This window comes from Chiloscyllium plagiosum, unplaced genomic scaffold, assembly GCF_037043375.1.
Source record: "Chiloscyllium plagiosum isolate Xiang-an unplaced genomic scaffold, Cpla_swu_hap1 HiC_scaffold_17, whole genome shotgun sequence".
Lineage (NCBI taxonomy): Eukaryota > Metazoa > Chordata > Chondrichthyes > Orectolobiformes > Hemiscylliidae > Chiloscyllium > Chiloscyllium plagiosum.
Window position 1 is genome coordinate 19,974,134 of NW_028270155.1, and position 19,048 is coordinate 19,993,181.

Sequence of the window (19,048 nt, forward strand, 5' to 3'; positions counted from 1 at the left end):
CAAATACTGCTGCTAATGAAGAATACCACCAAAGCTGAGAAGATGTCTTACAGCTATAGGGATCCACTGCCCCTGCTTCTCCATTTCACGGAACAGCTTCAGGATCGGTAAAGCATTCTCATCTGACACAGGTCATAAGTTTCCTTTCTTTGTCTAACCAATAATGTATCATATCTAGACTGCTGTTTCTCAACAAACTATAAGAACTTTGCGACAAATTGTTGACTATGTATATTAAGTAACAAGGATCACAAATGTCTCTTCCCAGCTACTTTAGCACATGGAACTAAGGAGATCTCATCTAACATAAACAATGTTAGAAATAGAAACAGAAGAAATTATCATGGGGAATAAGGAAATGGCACAAATGTTAAGCAAATATTTTAAGTCACAGCACATCAAAGATACAAGTAGTAGTGGGTAACCTAGAACAAATAAGAATGAGGAAATTAATGTAATTAATATCAATAGATAGAAAATACGAGAAACATGGGGAACTAATATCAGCTAAATCCCCTACAGCCTAGAGTTGTAAAAGCTGTAGAGAAAATGTTTGCATTGGTTATGATTTTCCAAAATTTCCCAGCTTTTTATTTGTACATGGAGTGTGGGCATTGTGGATAGGCTTGCATGTATTGTCAATGTCTGATTGCTCTTGCTGAGATGGTGTTGCCTTCTTGAACTGCTGAAGTCCTTCACTTAAGATGTTGTTAGAAAGGTTGTTAGGAATCCAATGATGTTCACCCAGCAAAACTGAAGGAACATCAATGTAGTTCCAGGACAGGATGGTGTGTAAGTTGGAGGGAACTTTGCAGCTAGTGGTGTTTCCATGCTTCCACTGCTTTTAACCTTCTCGGTGGTCGAGGTCACAGATTTGACAAGTGTTCTTGAAGGAAACTTGCTGCAGTGCATCTTGTATTTGGTACGCATTTTCCCTGAGCATTGGTGGTGAAGGGAATAAATGTTGAAGATGGTGGATAGGGTACTAATCAAATCAACGGCTTTGCCCTAAATGGTGTTGAGTTTCTTGACTGTTAGAGCTGCACTCATTCAGGCACATTGGAGGTATTCCATTATACTCCTGACATGTGCTTTGTAGATGGTAAATGGGTATTGGGATACAAGAAGTTAGTTACTTGTTGCAAAATACTTTTACCTCTGAAGTGCTCTTCTAAGCATAGTATTATTTAGTTTAATAACAAAAACAGAAGTTGCTGGAAGAACTCAGCAGGTCTGGCAGCATCTGTGGAGAGCGAAACAGAGTTAATGTTTTGGATCCAGTGACCCTTCTTCAGAATCAATGTGTTTCTCTCTGTTTCTCTGTCCACAGATGCTGCCTGACCTGCTGAATTTCTCCAGTAATTTCTGTTTTGTTTCAGACATCCAACATTCACAGTTCTTTGATTTTTCTTGTTTGGTATTATTGGGTTTGGCAAATTCAGTTTCTGGTCAATGGTAAATTCTCATTTAAGAAAGGAAAGAGGGACAAAACAAGAAACAAGGTTCTGACATAAGTCATTGGGAGTGTGCTGGAATCTATTATTAAGGAACTCTGAATAATGTAGAAATCACAGCATGACCCAACAAAGAAATATGTTATGGTTGAAATGGAAATTGTGTTTGATAAATCTACTGCAGTTTTTTGAAGATGATGTGTATATCTGGATTACATAAAGCATTCGGTAAGGTGTTACACAAAATGTTAGCACACATGATAAGGGCTTGTGAAATTTGGAGAATATATTAACACTTAATATACAATGGATTGGTTAAGAGGAAGTGAAGTGTAGGAATTAATTGGGCTTTTTAAAGTCCATAGCCTCTACCTAATAGAGAGCAGTAATGATCATTACTGGAGCCTCAGTCATTTTTAAGTTCTGTTAATGATGTAGAAGAAGATTCAGGGAGTAATGTATGTAAGTTTACTGGTGGTACAAAACTAGGTGGAAAAGTAAACAATGAGGACAAAAAGAGGCTGTAAAATTGATAGACTAAATGCATGCACAACAAGATAGCAGATAGAATAGCATGCAGTGTAGTGTGAGGTTATTCCAATTGGAAATAAGAGAAGAAAATTGGAAATTTTTCAAAGGCATGAAATTTATAAATGTTAATGTTTTAGAGACTACAGATCTACTCATAATAGGAAACAGAATGTTAGCATTTAGGTACAACAAGCAATTAAAAAGGCTGATTGCATTTTTCTAAAAGAAAAACATTTTTTTGCAGATGAGAGTGTCACTGGCTAGGGAGACTTAATTAAGAAGGTGATGGTGAGCCTCCTGTTTCAACTTAGCTTATGTGATGTAGTTGCACCCACAGTTCAGAAGATAGTTTAGGCTAACTATAATAATAGAATGATTATATCATTCCAAGTCAAGCTGATGTGTGGATTAGGGGCAAGTTTACAGATGGTGGTGTTCTCATGCATCTGCTACTGGAGATCAGCATTTGGAAGGTGTGCCCAAGGAGCTTGGTGAGTTGCTGTGATCTAATTGTAGATGATGTACATTAGTGCCACTATGCACCAGTAGTGGAGTGACTGAATCTTTGAGGTGTTGATGAGGTGCCAATCAAATGGGCTGCTCTGCCTTGGATGGTGTCAGGCTTCTTAAATGTACTCATTCAGGTAAATGGAGAATATTCCATCATACTCTTGACTTGTGCTTTGTAGATAGCAGATAGCCTTTAGGTAATCAGGAGATCAGTTAAATACCAGATTTCCCAGCATCTGACATTTCTGATGGAGGGTGCTGTCTCCTCCAACAAAGGGGCCTCTTTCTATTGCAACTAAGATACAGTTGCTTGGAAGGGACTCAAAATACCAAGTCCATCAGCTCTGTTACAATGATTCCAATGTATTTTGCATATATCATGACACTGAACCGATCATTCTATTGGCTGTTTTATTACTCCAAATTAAAGGTGAGAGTTTGTTTTACTGGAACAACCAAAACAAGAGGAATACAAAAGATGACAGGTCTAGAGATAGTGACTGGGAACAACATTGAAACTGATGTTTAAAAATATATTGTAATTAGAAGGGAAAGGTGAAAAACATTACATTTCCAAGTTTGACATCTTTGGAAGATGTAGTAGAAGGCAATACAAGACTTCTTGGCTTCAACTCTGTGAATGTACAGGACTGAAAAATGCTTATTGGACAACACAAAATGTATGCACAGGGAATAGAAGCATATGATTCAGAACTCTGAATCAGGTTGATTTTGAGAAATACATCTATGTTTGATTTGCAATCCAGTTATGCAATGTTTATTGTCATTTACTATTTAATTATATCCGAGTCAAGATACGAAAGTGATGTATGAAATTTCATGAAGGGACATCACATCCTGTAGGGCAGTCAGAATAAATGTGGTGTGCTTCCCTTATTTATACTGCATGTTGTACCACTGACAGCCTTACTAGTTACATATATATGCAGTTCCTGACCCAAACCTGACTTCCCTCTGGGACATGCAGATACAGGATCAAGGCACTTCTAGAAATAGCTTGAACTGCTGCACTAACAGCCTCAGCTGACTGATGGGATACTCACCATCAAATTATATCAGCAGACTGATTACAGGATAAAGCACCTGTTGCTGACTCCTTCAGGGTAGGCATGGTGCTGACAGATTGGCTAAAAAGATTAATGTTGATTATTAGAGGTGTTTTAGGTCATTAATGTTCAGTCCATAGAACATAAGAACCACTGTCTTTAAAAAAATGCAAGTACTTAATTCTTCAATCACTGATATTGATAACTTTCACAGCATATCAATTTGGTGTTGTCATATCAAACTGCTGTTCGCTCGCAGGTTTTGCTATGTAAAGTTGCTGCTTGCATAGTTTATTCACATTAACTTTACACAGCAATATTATTCTGCTAACCTCTACTGTTTTTGCTCATAAAATCCTCGGATTTCTTTAATGCAGTATCATTCACTGAAGTCTTCACAAGATAAGAAAATCCTCATGATAATGTGATCTCTGGTATTACAAATTTATATGCTTAACTAAAACTAAAAACAATGAATGTTGCATATCAGAGGTTGCTTTTGCTTCATAACTCATCCTGCTTTTTCAATCAGATGGCACGGGGTTTATAAATATTCTAGATTCAAACTTCTGCAAAATTCAAAACATGAGGATACATTGTAAAAAGGAAATCTTCTTAACATATTTTTAAACAAGTTAAGGCCTTTGAGGATTATGAAGCACCTTCAAATAATCTTCCTAAATTAAGTATACCAGAGAGAAATCTGGAGAGCCACTTAATACACTACTTTATCTTAAAACTGTATTTGTACAGCTCCTACTATTCATTAATCCAGATTATTTAATTGCAATTGTTGTTCCTATGCAGTGAACAGAGAACTGAAGCTAAGCATTTGTATATATGGCAATTCATTCTCCCCGTGTCTGAATGGGTTTCCTCTGGGTGCTCTGGTTTCCTCCCACAATCCCAACATGTGCAGATTAGGTGAATTGGCCATGCTAAATTGCCCATAGTGTTCAGGGATGTGTGTGTTAGGTGAATTAGTCAGGGGCTAATGTAGAGTAATAGGATAGGGGAATGGGTCTGGGTGGGTTTCTCTTCAGAGAGTCAGTGTGAACTTGTTGCGCCAAATGCCTGTTTCCACACTGTAGGGGTTCTATGATTCTATGGCAATCTTTAAGTCAATTCTTTAGCTTTATTTCAGCATAACGATATTTTTGCCATTTATTAACATGCAGTTTATATGTCTGACACATCAGTCAAAATGGTTAGAAATTCTTTGTCGCTGGCTCAAAATCTTAAAACCTCCCTTTCAAACAATGCTATGTGTGCCCTTATGCCCCAAGGACCATGAGAGTTTAAGAAGGTGGCTCGCACCAGCTTCTCCAGGGCAACTAGGAATTCACAATAAACATTAACTGAACCACCGATGTCCACCTTCCATTAATGAATTTTTAAAAAATTAATATTGTGAGGCAGAATTCTATCAGAACATTTTTTTAAATTAATGCAGGTGGATTGGAAATCTGTCTTGCTGACTACATTTCCTGGGAGCAGACAGATAATTAAACTTTTCGCCTTTAGTGCAGCATATCCCAAATTATCTTCCAATGTGGCTCCATTTTGACAGCTGAAAATTAGTGCAACCCCAGATGCCAAGAGAAAGAAAACAACAATAAAGCAGCATGATAACATGCAGTGTATAATTATTAAAGTCTTGTATTACAGATCAGCATATAATACATTAAAGATGAAAACCTCTAATCAAAATCACCGACTGTTGGTAAGTAGTCTTTTGATGGTGTTGCAATCTATACCTGCCTTCATCATTGTGTTCCAAGAAGCTGTCAAGCGAGCTCGATGTATTTACATAGATACACTGGCACATTATAAATGCACCTAATCAGAGCTGCCACTGCCAATCTACTGTAATGCTGGGTGTTCATACTGCATTCCCACTACTGAAATAATGCATAGAGTCTGAAAATAAATTTCTCCTGAGCTGGTTATGTGATCTCAATTGGGATTGCAAGCCACAGTTGGTAAACACAGTCTTAGCCTTTGAATGTAAGATTAATGCAAACTGAGACATGCTGACCTGAATTATGTCCAATAATATCTTCCATATCTCATCCCGGGTATGTATATAATCATTTGTATGACCAAATGCTTTCACTTCTACTATTTTATTTCTGCATATTTTTCAACAATTTCTTCCAATCATATCCATAAATATTTGTAATATCCTTTGTGCCATTTTTCAAGTCATTCTGTTTCTATTGAACTTTCCATGGTCTTTTCAGTTACATGTTACTTTGTTTGTTAATTCTTTTACATACTTTGGAGGTCAGGCAAGCCATCTTCTCCAATGAAAAAACATCTTTGGTTTCCCATTTTTCTTCATAGGATTGCATTGAAATGTAGTCCATGAAAACTATACTTGTCCATGGTGACTAAATACTTTACAAGTGTCAAAGAATCAAATTAAGCAAATAACGCTTAACAGGAATTGGAGGAACTGCACAGTCCTACCATGCTGCTGCTTTGTTGTAAATTCAGCACAGGAATAGGACAATGGATATTTGATTGAACTACAGGGTGATTTCTTTTTTCTTCTTGCATTAGTAAATATGTGGAATCAACTCAGCAAAAAGCTCAATAAGAATCCAAAAACAATGGCTGGATGGACATCCAGTTACTAACCAGACTAAAGATTGAAGGACATGTATGAATGTATGGAAATGATCATATTTTATAGATAATACAAATCCCATTCTCCAGGCTATCTTGATATTGCCAATGGAATGCAGGCATTTAGTTTTACTGTGCTAGAGGCTACATTTGGAAATAATTTCGGATTAATGCTCTAGAGCTTTGTTACATTACAAGAGAAAATTATATCCTTGAAACATTGACCTGTAATCCAAAGGAAACACAATTGAGTCACGTTTATTTAAATTAATAGGCCTACTTGAAGGAAAAGGCCAAATGGACCAAATAGTCCTCTTCGTTCTGTACTTTCTTAGGAAATGAGAGCTTCACATATGCAGGTGAAAATCTTCAGCTAACCATTAAGTATTATACACCTGAAAACAATTTAAAAGCCATTATTTTTATGTAGGAGTAAAATAGAGATGTTAGGATTTTGACTTCAGTTGGATGAAATCAAACCAAAAGAAAAATCCACAGTTTGGTATTTTGACAAGGGTTAAAGTTAAATAGTAGATGCAATGCCGGCCATTTAACCCCCAAACCCTAACTTGCTTCCATCATCTAGGATCTTAAATATTCTGTACAGGTGAACAGTGATTCATTTGCACTTCCTTCAACTTAGTATACTGCAGTCACAGTTCATGATGCTGCTTCCTCTACTTCAGGAAGAGGATAGAATCCCTACAGTATGGCAACAGTCCTTTCAGCCTAACAAGTTCACAACAACCCTCCGAAGGGTATCCCACCCAGACCCATTCCCCTACATTTACCCCGACTAATGCACCTAACCTACATATCCTTGAACACTATGGGCAAGTTAGCATGGGCAACTCGGCTAGCCTTCACATCTTTGGATTGTGGGAGGAAACCGGAGTACCTGGAGGAAACCCATGCAGACATGGGGAGAATGTGCAATCTTCGCACAGACAGTCGCCCGAGGCTGAAAACGAACCTGGGTCCCTGGCACTGTGAGGCAGCAGTGTGGTTAGCTGCCATGCCGCCCAGATCTAGTAAAATTTAGTGATTAATTTTTGGAACACCTCCATCCACTTCAACAACATGACCCTGTTGACTCCCATTTTTATTGCTTGTCTTACTCCCACTTTGACATCTCTATGCTTAGTTTACCACACATTTCCATGGAGCTCAACATAAGTTCAATGATATCCAGACTCAACCATTTTACCTACATGGTTTCTAACATTTTAAATCATAATCACTTTCCATTATTTTTCCTTTTTCCTGCCTCTGTGCTCACTTAAAACCTGTTACGTGTGTAACTTCTCCAGTTCTGACGAAAAGTCGTCAGTTCTCTTATCCCTGATGCTGCCCGACCTGCTGAGTACTTGCAGCATTTTACATTTTCATTTCAACTACAGTGTTTTTCATTTGTGTTTAATAACTGCCTTTTGTTAAAATAATCAGCAAAGTAATTTCATATAGATATAATAGTATGCTACCAGCATCTATCATTAATTTAACGCAGAGTTGATTTATAATACTGAATAGGTGAACTTGATGGGAATTGGATGTACTAAAGTACAAGTGGTAGAGGAACCTACACATTGATCCCAACAGATTCAATATTCTTTCTCTTACATCATGTTTGACTCAACCTCACAGCTATGCTGATGCCCAGTATTTAATAGAGAAAAAAAGTGTTTTTTTAAAATTTCCTCAGATTGTGTTTGCGTGGAGAATAGAACATGTAATGCAATATGAGGTTTCAGATGACATTTACATACTGCTCGTGCTGTGTTTTCATTGTTTATGATATCATTTGAACTCCTTGAGTTGATTACAACCTTAGTGCATTCTGAATTAGTTTTTTTAAAAATATGATATCCTTTTACAGTGGCAGAGTGGTACTGGGCCAAGATGGTAAAAAAAATAAACTAGTCAATCACTAATGAGTTGCTTGGTCTAAATATATGATGTAATTTTGCATTCTAAATTACATCTTTTAAGTCTGATTTAAGGGTCAAATGAGGCAATAGATTTTAGCTACTTCTGGCAACAATTTGTTAAATACATGTCACACAGTCTAGAATTTTTACTTTTACTTCAAACCTATACAGTCTAATTTGTTTTGCACTCATGTATAGATTACAAAGGTTAAAATCTAGGTGGTCTGAAGTAACACTGTGATAATAAAGATTTGCAAATAAGTATTGGGTTCCTACTGATAAATATGTGCAGCCACAAAGTTTTTCACAAATGCTTAATTTTCTCATCAAATTTTGAAAGTTAGCACTTTTATTTTAGCAGTTCAGTGCTGAATTGGTGGTATCTTTCCTAGGAAAATAAAAGAAAAGATTATCATTTCACAAACGCTGCAACATTTTAGTGCTCTGATATCAATCCTATTAAATGAATGGTATATTAAAGGGACACTCGAATGGAATTTTAGAAATGCAATCATACATTACAGAAGAGGTCCATTGGCCCGTTGTGTTTCTTAAGCCAAAAATATACTAGCACATGGACTGCAATGGCTCAAGAAGGCAGCACATTACCATCTTCTCAAGGGCAACTAGGAATGGGCAAAAAACCCTGGCAAGTCAGCAACAATCACGTCCCACAAGAGAATGCACTACACTAGTCCAACCTTTCCACACTAGGCTCATTGTTTTGAATGTTATGACACTTCACATGCTCATCCAAGTACTTTTTAAAGGTTGTGATGTTTCCTGCCTCAACTCAGTTCCCAGGCATTGCATTCCAGATTCCCTCTCAGTAAAACAACTTTTCCTCAAATCCCTCCACATCGCCTGCCCTTCTCTTTAAAATTATGTTCCCTTTTTATTGACCCTTCAACTAAGGGGAACAACGTTTCCTATCCACCCTGTCTGTGTCCCTCATAACATTATGAACCTTTGTCAGGATCTCCTTAATTTTCAGTGCTCTAAAGAAGCCTGTCCAATCCAAAGCTGAAATGCTTATCCTAGGCAACACCCTGGTGAATCCCCTTTGCACTTCTTCCAGTGCAATCACATCTTTCCTATGGTGTAGAGACCAAAACTGCATACATTACCCCAGGTGTTGCCTAACCAAAGTTCTGTACAGCTCCAATATGACCATCCTGCTCTTAGAGTCTAAGTTGTAAACTGTAAACTAAAATGTCACAATAGTTAATTGAATTTATTTCTTAATAAATAACAATCTAAGCTGTCATATAACTTTAGAAGTAGAGGGAAAATAATTTATCTGATCATAAAATCTTAACAAAAACAATGATATTTAATCCCTTTCATTCTGATTTTTAAAAATATAATTTGCACTGCACAACCTAAGATGACAGCATCAAAGAAGTTGTTACAGAGGTGATCTCTTCTGGTGTATGAAATTGTAGCTGTGTGGGAACCAAACTGAGAACGGGCTCAAACACATTGTTCTGATGACACAAGGAACCTATTGCTTCTACCATGTTGCAGAGTTCTGAGAAAGACTTTTATCAGCAGTCTATACCCTGAACATCAGTCTTCTTCTCTGATATCACTGGGCATCATGATCTTATTTCTTTTTCCACTTCCATCCAGACCTTCCAAAACAGGCTGATTATTCTGATGACTGAAAGAAAAAGCATCTCCTGCAAATATTCTTGAAACCTGATCTCTTGGATTGTGCAACTGCTGCTGAGAGTGGAGGGAGAGCAAGGGAATGGGAAGCTTCTCATTGAAAACTCACTGGCATACTACAAAAGATAAAGGTCCGTTATATTACTCACACATCTGCCACCATGTCAACTGCCCAATAGATTTGATGGTCATTTTGATACACAACTTCTAAATAAATCAAAATGCTTAGAGGATATATGGTTCACTATCAAAAGGAAGTGTTGACCTAGACAAACTTGTATGTTTTATAAGTTTACTGGTTTCTATTTACTTTTGTATCAGAGCATACAATAAAGAAAGTCAAGGATTAGTTGACACTTCTGTTACACTGCAGTACATAGATACCAGTTTACCTGCTTGCAATAATTTTAGTTCATTTTAAAATATTTATGCCCCAGATTAGAGCAATGAGAATAGATCTGATCCCACTATAATAACATGTAACATTTTGTACAATGGTAATTTTGAGATTTTTACAACTTGGATTTTAAAATGAATGTTAATAGAACATAGAACATTACAGCGAGATACAGGCTCTTCAGCCCTCGATGTTGCGCTGACCCGTGGAACCAATCTGAAGCCCATCTATCCAACACTATTCTATTTTCATTCATATGTTTATCCAATGACCATTTAAATGCCCTTAAAATTGGCAAGTCTACTACTGTTGCAGGCAGAGCGTTCCACACCCCTACTACTCTCTGAGTAAAGAAGCTACCTTTGACATCTGTCCTATATCTATCACCCCTCAATTTAAAGCTATGTTCCCTCATGCTAGCCATTACCATCTGAGGAAAAAGGCCCTCACTGTCTACCCTGTCTAACCCTCTGATTATCTTTTATGTTTCAATTAAGTTCCCACTCAACCTTCTTATCCCTAATGAAAACAGCCTCAAGTCCCTCAACCTTTCCTCATAAAACCTTCCCTCCATACTAGATAACATCTGAGTAAATCTCCTCTGAACCCTTTCCAAAGCTTCGTAATTTTTCCTATGATGCGGTGACCAGAACTGCATGCAATACTCCAAATGCGGCCGCACCAGAGTTTTGTACGGCTGCAACAGACCTCATGGTTCTGAAATTCAGTCCCTCTACCAATAAAAGCTAACATGCCATATACCCTCTTAATAATCCTATAAACCTGGGTGGCAACTTTCAGGGATCTATGTACATGGACACTGAGATCTCGCTGCTCATCTACCCTACCAAGAATCTTACCATTAGCCCAGTACTCTTTATTCCTGTTGCTCTTTCCAAAGTGAATCACTTCACACTTTTCCACATTAAACTCCATTTGCCACCTCTCAGCCCAGCTCTGCAGCTTATCTATGTCTCTCTGTAACCTGCAACATCATTCCGCAATATGCACAACCCTACCGATCTTAGGGTCATCCACAAATTTACTAACCCATCCTTCTATGCCCTTATCCAGGTCATTTATAAAAATGACAAACAGCAGTGTCCCCTTGTGGTACACCACTAGTAACTGAATTCCAGAATGAACATTTTCCATCAATTACCACCCTCTGTCTTCTTTCAGCTAGCCAATTCCTGATCCAAACTATTAAATCACCCTCAATCCCATGCCAACATATTTTCTGCAATAGGGAACCTTATCAAATGCTTGACTGAAATCGAGTGAGAGGGGAAAAATATAAAAGAGACCTACAGGGCAACTTTTTCACACAGAGTGTGGTATGTGTATGGGATGAGCTGCCAGAGGAAATGGTGGAGGCTGGTACAATTGCAACATTTAAAAGGCATTTGGATGGGTATATGAAAAGGAAGGGTTTGGAGGGATATGGGCCGGGTGCTGGCAGGTGAGACTAGATTGGGTTGGGATATCTGGTCGGCATGGGCGGGTTGGACCGAAGGGTCTGTTTCCATGCTGTGCATCTCTATGACTCTATGACATCAATCACTTTACCCTCATCCATCTGTTTGGTCACCTTCTCAAAGGGTAAGCATGACCTACCCTTCCCAAAACCATGTTAACTATCCCAAATCAACATATTCCTTTCTAGATGATTATAAATCCTATCTCTTATAACATTTTCCAACACCTTACCCCACAACTGAAGTAAGGCTAACTGGTCTACTCCCCTTCTTGAACAAGGGGACAACATTTGCTATCCTCCAGTCTTCTGGCACTATTCCTGTAGACAATGACGACATAAAGATCAAAGCCAAAGGCTCTGTGATCTCCTGCCTGGCTTCCCAGAAAATCCTAGGATAAATCCCATCCGACCCAGGGACTTATCTATTTTCACACTTTCCAGAATTGCTAATACTTCCTTCCTCATGAGCCTCAATCCCGCCTCGTCTAGTAGCCTGTATCTCAGGATTTTCTCCAACAACATTGTCTTTTTCCAATGTGAATACTGACAGAAAATATTCATTTAGCATTTCCCCGATCTCGTCTGACTCCACTTCCCACTACTGTCCTTGATTAGCCATAATCTTACACTAGTCATTCTTTTATTCCTGATATAGCTATAGAAACTTTTAGGGTTTTCCCTGATCTTATCTGAAAACGATTTCTTAGGTCCCTTCCTGGCTCTTCTTAGCTCTCTCTTTAGGTCTTTCCTGGTTAACTTGTAACTCTCAAGCACCCTAACTAAGCATTCACATCTCATCCTAACATAAGTCTTCTTCTTCCTCTTGACAAGAGATACAACTTTTTTAGTAAACAATGGCTCCCTCGCTTGACCACTTCCTCCCTGCCTGACAGGTACATATTTATCAAGGACATGCTATTGAATAAGCTTCACATATCAGTTGTGCCCACCCCCTGTAGTTTCCTTCCCCATCCTAAGCATCCTAAATCTTGCCTAATCGCATCATAAATGCCTTTCCCCCAGCTGTAGCTCTTGGCCTGTGGTATATACCTGTCCCTTTCCATTGTTAAAGTAAACATAACCGAATTGTGGTCACTGTCACTAAAGTGCTCACCTACCTCCAAATCTAACACCTGGCCAGGTTCATTTCCCAGTACCAAATCGCCCCTTGTTGGCCTGTCTACATACGGTGTCAAGAAACCCTCCTGCACAGATTGGGCAAAAACTGACCCATCTAAAGTACTCAAACTATAATATTTCCAGTCAAAATTTGGAAAGTTAAAGTCTCCTATAACAACTACCCTGTTACTCTCACTCCTATCCAGAATCATCTTTGCTATCCTTTCCTCTACACCTCTGGAACTATTTGAAACGCTATAGAAAACTCCCAACAGGGTGACCTCTCCTTTTCTGTTTCTAACCTCAGCCCATACTGTAGTAGTAAAATCTTCTCAATAGCATGCTGCCTGGGCAGAGGACTGCAAATGTAAAATGAATGAATTAAAAGAAATTGTAAGGTAAATTACATGTAAAATATAATACACATTTCAAAGTAAATTGTTAAGTCAATAACTATTATTGTAAGTGAGTGCAAAAACCACAAGAAACAAAGTTTTACACATGTAAATGTGCACTTTATTAGTGTCACAAATGATAATATTTACTTACAATCACATGATATTATGTACATGGGGTAAAAGGGCAGTTATAGCATGGATAGAAAATTGCCTAAGGGATAGGAAGCAAAGAGTTCTGCTAATTGTGTATTTTTTTTTCAGGTTAGAGGGAGAAATGCAGTGAAATTGCCTGGGATTCACAACAGGACCAGGGCTGTTTTTGATGTACACCAAGATTTGAATTTGAGAATATACGGCCCAATTTCAAAATTTGCAGATGACATGAAATTTGGAACTATATCAAAGACGGAGGAAGCTGGCAATAAGGTTCAAAAGGACATTGCAGACCAGAGGAGTGGTTGGACATATGGCAGATGAAATTTAATATGCAGAAGTGGGTTTGATACATTTTTGGAAGAAGAATGAGAAGAGACCACACAAGCTAGACAGCGCAATTTTAAAGTGGATGCATGAAAAGTGAGAGCTGCAACTGTTTGTACATAAAGCTGTTACATGCCAGGTTAGCATTTGAACATATGGGATAGCGAGCTTTTCAAATGCAAGGTTAAACATCCATAAATCCTTGATCCAGCTGGAATATTATGTCCAATCTGGGCACCACACTTCAGGAAGGATGTGAATGTTTTGCAGAGATTTGCTAGAATAGTTGCAGAGATTTGGGAGATGTAGCCTAAAAACAAGGCTAACTGCCTTCCATGGAGCAGAGAAGGAGAAGGTTTAGAGAATAGATTACATGGACCATATAAAGAGAAACTGCATCCAGTGGCTGACGGAACAGTAAAGTACAAGCAATGAAAGATTTAAGCTGATTAGCAAAAGAAAAATTGATATGAATTGTTTTCCCTCAAATGAAGCATTTGACTTCTTCTGTCTGATAGGGTGATGGATATAGATTCAAAAATAGCTTTCAGAACATTATTTGATAAATACTTGAAGGAGAAAAATTTGCAGAGAAATGAGGGAAAAAGTTGGGAAGTGGAATTAACTGGATACCTTCTAAAGTTTAAATGCCTGTTTACAATCTTCACAGACAGTGAATTAGAGAGGGAAAGAAGAATCTCATGGCAGCACAATGTTGGATGCTAAACAAATATTTTTATCTTGTGGGAGGCATAAGAACTAGTTGAGGAATAAAAGATCACCAAATGAAGATGGAGATGAGAAGAGCATGGCATGATTTTGGAATTCTCCACCCCAGGGAACAATAGCAGTAGAACATTAAATCATTAAATTAGACAAATACTTAACTAATAAGAGAGTCAAAGATGCTCAAGGGTAGGAGGTGTGGCCACAGCCATTTCAGCCATTCTTATTAAATGGCAGAGCAAGCTCAAGGGCTTTCAGGGCATCTCAGAGTATCGATCTGAAAACTCAAGAGTCAACATCAGTATCCGGCACCTTCAAAATTACAATGACCACTGTGAAAAATTGGACCAACTACACTTAAGCACACACAGAACATAGCTTCACAGTTTAGCAATGCCTTCTTGCTTTTCTTCCTCTGGGCAGTCTGAGGACAATGGGAATTCTTGATGGAAGCTGACAGAAGGAAGGGACCCACCTGTCTAACCATGGGAACCTGGACAGAGATTTTAGTGAAGATAGGCATCTGTGGGGTGCAGGAAAGAGATTGGGTCCAGTTCAGGAAGAGATTGATTGAACACATAGGTGAGTTTGTGTAAGTGATGTGCATACTGTTATTACACAGGGAAGAAGTGAAGGGTCATTAACTTGGAAGGAATCATAAGGGCAGTCATGGATTAACTTGTTCCTTGCCAACAGATGCCTTAGCAGATGAGGAGTCTACATGGATGAAAAGTCTCTTTTTCTCAGTACTTCAAGTCCTATGATAGTGGATGTGAGAGAAGAGTCCACTGTGAAATGAAGGATGACAGCTGACAAAGGATAGAACAAAATATGTTCTGGAGACCTATACTCACCTTCTACCTGCAGGGAAAAGGGACAACAGCAAGTATAAAAGGGCAAAGATAGGAGGAGGAACTCCAGACAGTTGAGCTCTGTTTCCTTTCCAATATGCTAACTGTATTAACTCGGGACTGACATGATTTATCAACTGGCGAGTTTAAAACAATTTCTTCAAAAGATTAGTGGCATATGTGAAGGCAATCAAACCTTACAAGCCGGGCAACAATTTGCACAGCAGCACGAACAGTACATGTTTCAGTTCTCCAAATATTTCGCTTCTCATGCCATAGCCGGACAGCAGACAGTATTTTTACTTCTCGGTCAGAGTTTCTGGTCTTCACCTACTCTGCTGTCTAGAGGGTCTGAGAGTTCGTCTCTTCTCCACTATCCAGATCCAGGAGGGACAGCTCCTTTTATGTCAGTTCTCTCTTCGCTGATCCTGCACATGGAAGTCAATCCTAAATTTCAGACAGATGATTCATGGACAATGCTGATGTAACACAAGCAACAACCCCACGAAAAGCACCTTCCTTTAAAACACATCTTGAGCAGGTTTTTGATTTTCCCAATTCCTTTGATCCTTTAAACTCATGCAATTGGTTAATTTTAATAACTCCAATTCATAGCTGGCTTAGAGTCATAGAGATGGACAGCACAGAAACAGACCCTTCAGTCCAACTCGTCCATGCCAACCAGATATCGTAACCCAATCTAGTCCCACCTGCCAGCACTTGGCCCATATCCCTCCAAACCCTTCCTTTTCGTGTACCCATCCAGGTGCATTTTAAATGTTGCAATTGTACTAGCCTCCACCACTTCCTCTGGCAGCCCATTCCATGCATGCACCACCCTCTGCATGAAAATGTTGCCCCTTAGATCTCTTTTATATCTTTCCCCTTTCGCCCTAAACCTATATCTTCTCGTTCTGGACTCCCCCACCCCAGGGAAAGGCCTTGTGTATTTATGCTATCCATGTCCCTCATGATTTTATAAACCGCTATAAGCCTCTGATGGTGCAGGGAAAACAGCCCTAGCCTATTCAACCTCTCCCTATAGCTCAAATCCTCCAACCCTAGCAACATCCTTGTAAATCTTTTCTAAACACTTTCAAGTTTCATAACATCCTTCCGATAGGAAAGAGACCAGAATTGCTCACAATATTCCAAAAGTGGCCTAACCAATGTCCTGTACAGCCACAACTTGACCTCCCAACTCCTGTACTCAATACTCTGTCCAATAAAGGAAAGCATACCAAACATCTTTTTCACTATCTTATCTACCTGCAATTCTAACTTCAAGGAGCCATGACCCTGCACTCCAAGGTCTCATTGTTCAGCAACACTCCCTACGACCTTACCATTAAGTGTATAAGTCCTGCTAAGACTTGCTTTTCCAAAATGCAGCACCTCGCATTTATCTAAACTGAACTCCATCTGCAACTTCTCAGTCCTTTGGCCCATCTGATCAAACTCCTGTTGTAATCCAAGGTAACCTTCTTTGCTGTTCACTACACCTCCGATTTTGGTGTCATCTGCAAATTTACTAACTATACCTCTTATGCTCCCATCCATATAGTTTGTATAAATCATGAAAAGTAGTGGACCCAGCACCGATCCTTGTGGCACTCTACAGATCACATGCCTCCAATCTGAAAAACAATTCTTTACCAGCACCCTCTATCTTCGACTTTTGAGCCAGTTCTGTATCCAAATGGCTAGTTCTCCCTGTATTCCTTTGCTAAACAGTCTCCCATGGGGAATCTTGTCAAATGCCTTACTGAGTTCCTTATGGATCACATCTACCGCTCTACCCTCATCAATCCTCTTTGCTACATCTTCAAAAAATCCATCAAGTTTGTGAGACATGATTTCCCCCACAAAAAGCCATGTTGACTATCTCTAATAAGTCCTTGCCTTGCCAAAACATAAAGATCCTGTCACTCAGGATTCCCTCCAATAACTTATCCACCACTGATGTCAGGCTCACTGGTCTATAGTTCCCTGGCTTGTCCTTACCACCTTTCTTAAATAGTGGCACCACGTTAGCTAACCTCCAGTCTTCCGGCACCTCACCTGATACAAATATCTCAGCAAGAGGCCCAGCAATCACTTCCTGAGCTTCCCACAGAGTTCTAGGGTACACCTGATCAGGTCTTGGAGATTCATCCACTTTTATGTGTTTCAAGACAACCGGCACTTCCTCCTCTGTAATATAGACATTTTTCAAGATGTCATCATCTATTTCCCTACATTCTATATCCTCCATGTCCTTTTCCACAGTAAATACAGATGCAAAATACTTGGTTAGTGTCTCCCCCATCTCCTGTGGCTCCACACAAAGGCTGCCTTGCTGATCTTTATGGGGTCCTATTCTCTCTCTTGTTACCCTTTTGTCCTTAATATATTTGTAAAAACCCTTTGAATTCTCCTTAACTCTCATGTCCCTTTTTTGCCCTCCTGATTTCCCTCTTAAATATACTCCCAAATCCGTTATACAGATTCATTTGATCTATCCTGTCTATACCTGGCATATGTTTCTTTCTTTTTCTTAACCAAATCCTCAATTTCTTTATCCATCCAGCATTCCCTATACCTACCAGCCTTTCCTTTCACCCTAACAGGAATATACGTCTCTGGACTCTCATTATCTCATTTCTAAAGGCTTCCCATTTTCCAGTCCCCCCCTTTACCTGTGAATATCTGCCCCCAAGACAGCTGTATTTCTAAAACTGCATGAGCAACAAAATAATCAGAAACAAGAACAATCTACATTAGCAGTAACAAGAACAGCCATTATTCATATTCACTTTTCACACAATGAAAAATCCCAAAGTGCTTCACAGGTGCATTATAAAACAAACTATGACACAGTATAATTATGAGAGGAGTTTGTTTTGGGTAAGAGGCAGAATTCAAAGCGAATTTGGGGAAAAAAAAGTTTTTCAGTCAGTGGATAAAGAGAATCTGGAACATACTGCCTGGGGAGGTAGTGGAGGCTGGAAGCCTTACACTGTTCCAAGAATATTTGGATGAATACTTCGAATATCATAGAATTAAAGGATGGGGGACAAGTGCAGGAAATTGGAATTACCACAATTTTAATGTCAATTATGTTGGTGCAGACTCAATGTACCGAAGGGCCTTTTCTGTGCTGTATGAATCTGTGAACCTATGAACCAAGTCACATAGAGAAAATTCTGTCAGATGACCAAAACTTGGTCAAAGATATATGTTTTAAGATGTGCCTTTAGGGAACAAAGTGAGGTGGAGAGGTTAAGAGTTGTGGGGCAGCAATTACAGGGCTTACAGGTTAGAAAACTGAAAGCACAGCCATGAATGATGAAAGAATTGTGAATGGCAATGCTCACATATCAGGAATAAAATGAAAGCAGATCTCTCAGAGTGTTCTGTGGTTGGAGGATGCTGTGGAAAGTAATAGTTCTGAAGGAGTTAATGTTCATGTTAAATTGACTCCATCCATTCTACAAAGTCTGTGGGTGAAGACATGGAGTTCTTCTCTAGCCTTCAGCGAAAACAGATGGATGCATGTATAGTCATAAACCAAGGTCCTAGTAATTGTGCCTGACCAAATAAAGTTCAACTTATTGCTGTAGGCAATAAATCATTTTGGTATATTTTGTGTTCATTCTTGGCTTGTACATGCTGCTGGATAGGACAGAACATATTACCTGGATGTGATGGCTGACTAATGGTTGAGGCATGGAAAACAAACATGTGCTGCAATGTCCAGGAACATATTTAATTACAAATGGCAACCTTAAAATTTACACCGTTGCTCTCTTTTCAGATGCTGCCT

The 19,048-nt window shown here is 38.9% G+C and overlaps 2 long non-coding RNA genes across 2 annotated transcripts in view; one reads left to right on the forward strand and one right to left on the reverse strand.

Moving 5' to 3' along the window:
* Positions 1 to 18,966, forward strand: LOC122558247 (uncharacterized). The gene is made up of 4 exons (XR_006314083.2): positions 1 to 131; positions 5,231 to 5,285; positions 9,754 to 9,923; positions 13,448 to 18,966. It is a non-coding gene; the product is annotated as an uncharacterized LOC122558247 (long non-coding RNA).
* The window catches only part of LOC148147288 (uncharacterized), a 25,039-nt gene continuing 21,538 nt past the window's right edge, over positions 15,548 to 19,048 (reverse strand). Inside the window, exon 3 of the long non-coding RNA XR_015759917.1 lies at positions 15,548 to 15,671. This is a non-coding gene — a long non-coding RNA (uncharacterized LOC148147288). The remainder of the gene's footprint in view (positions 15,672 to 19,048) is intronic.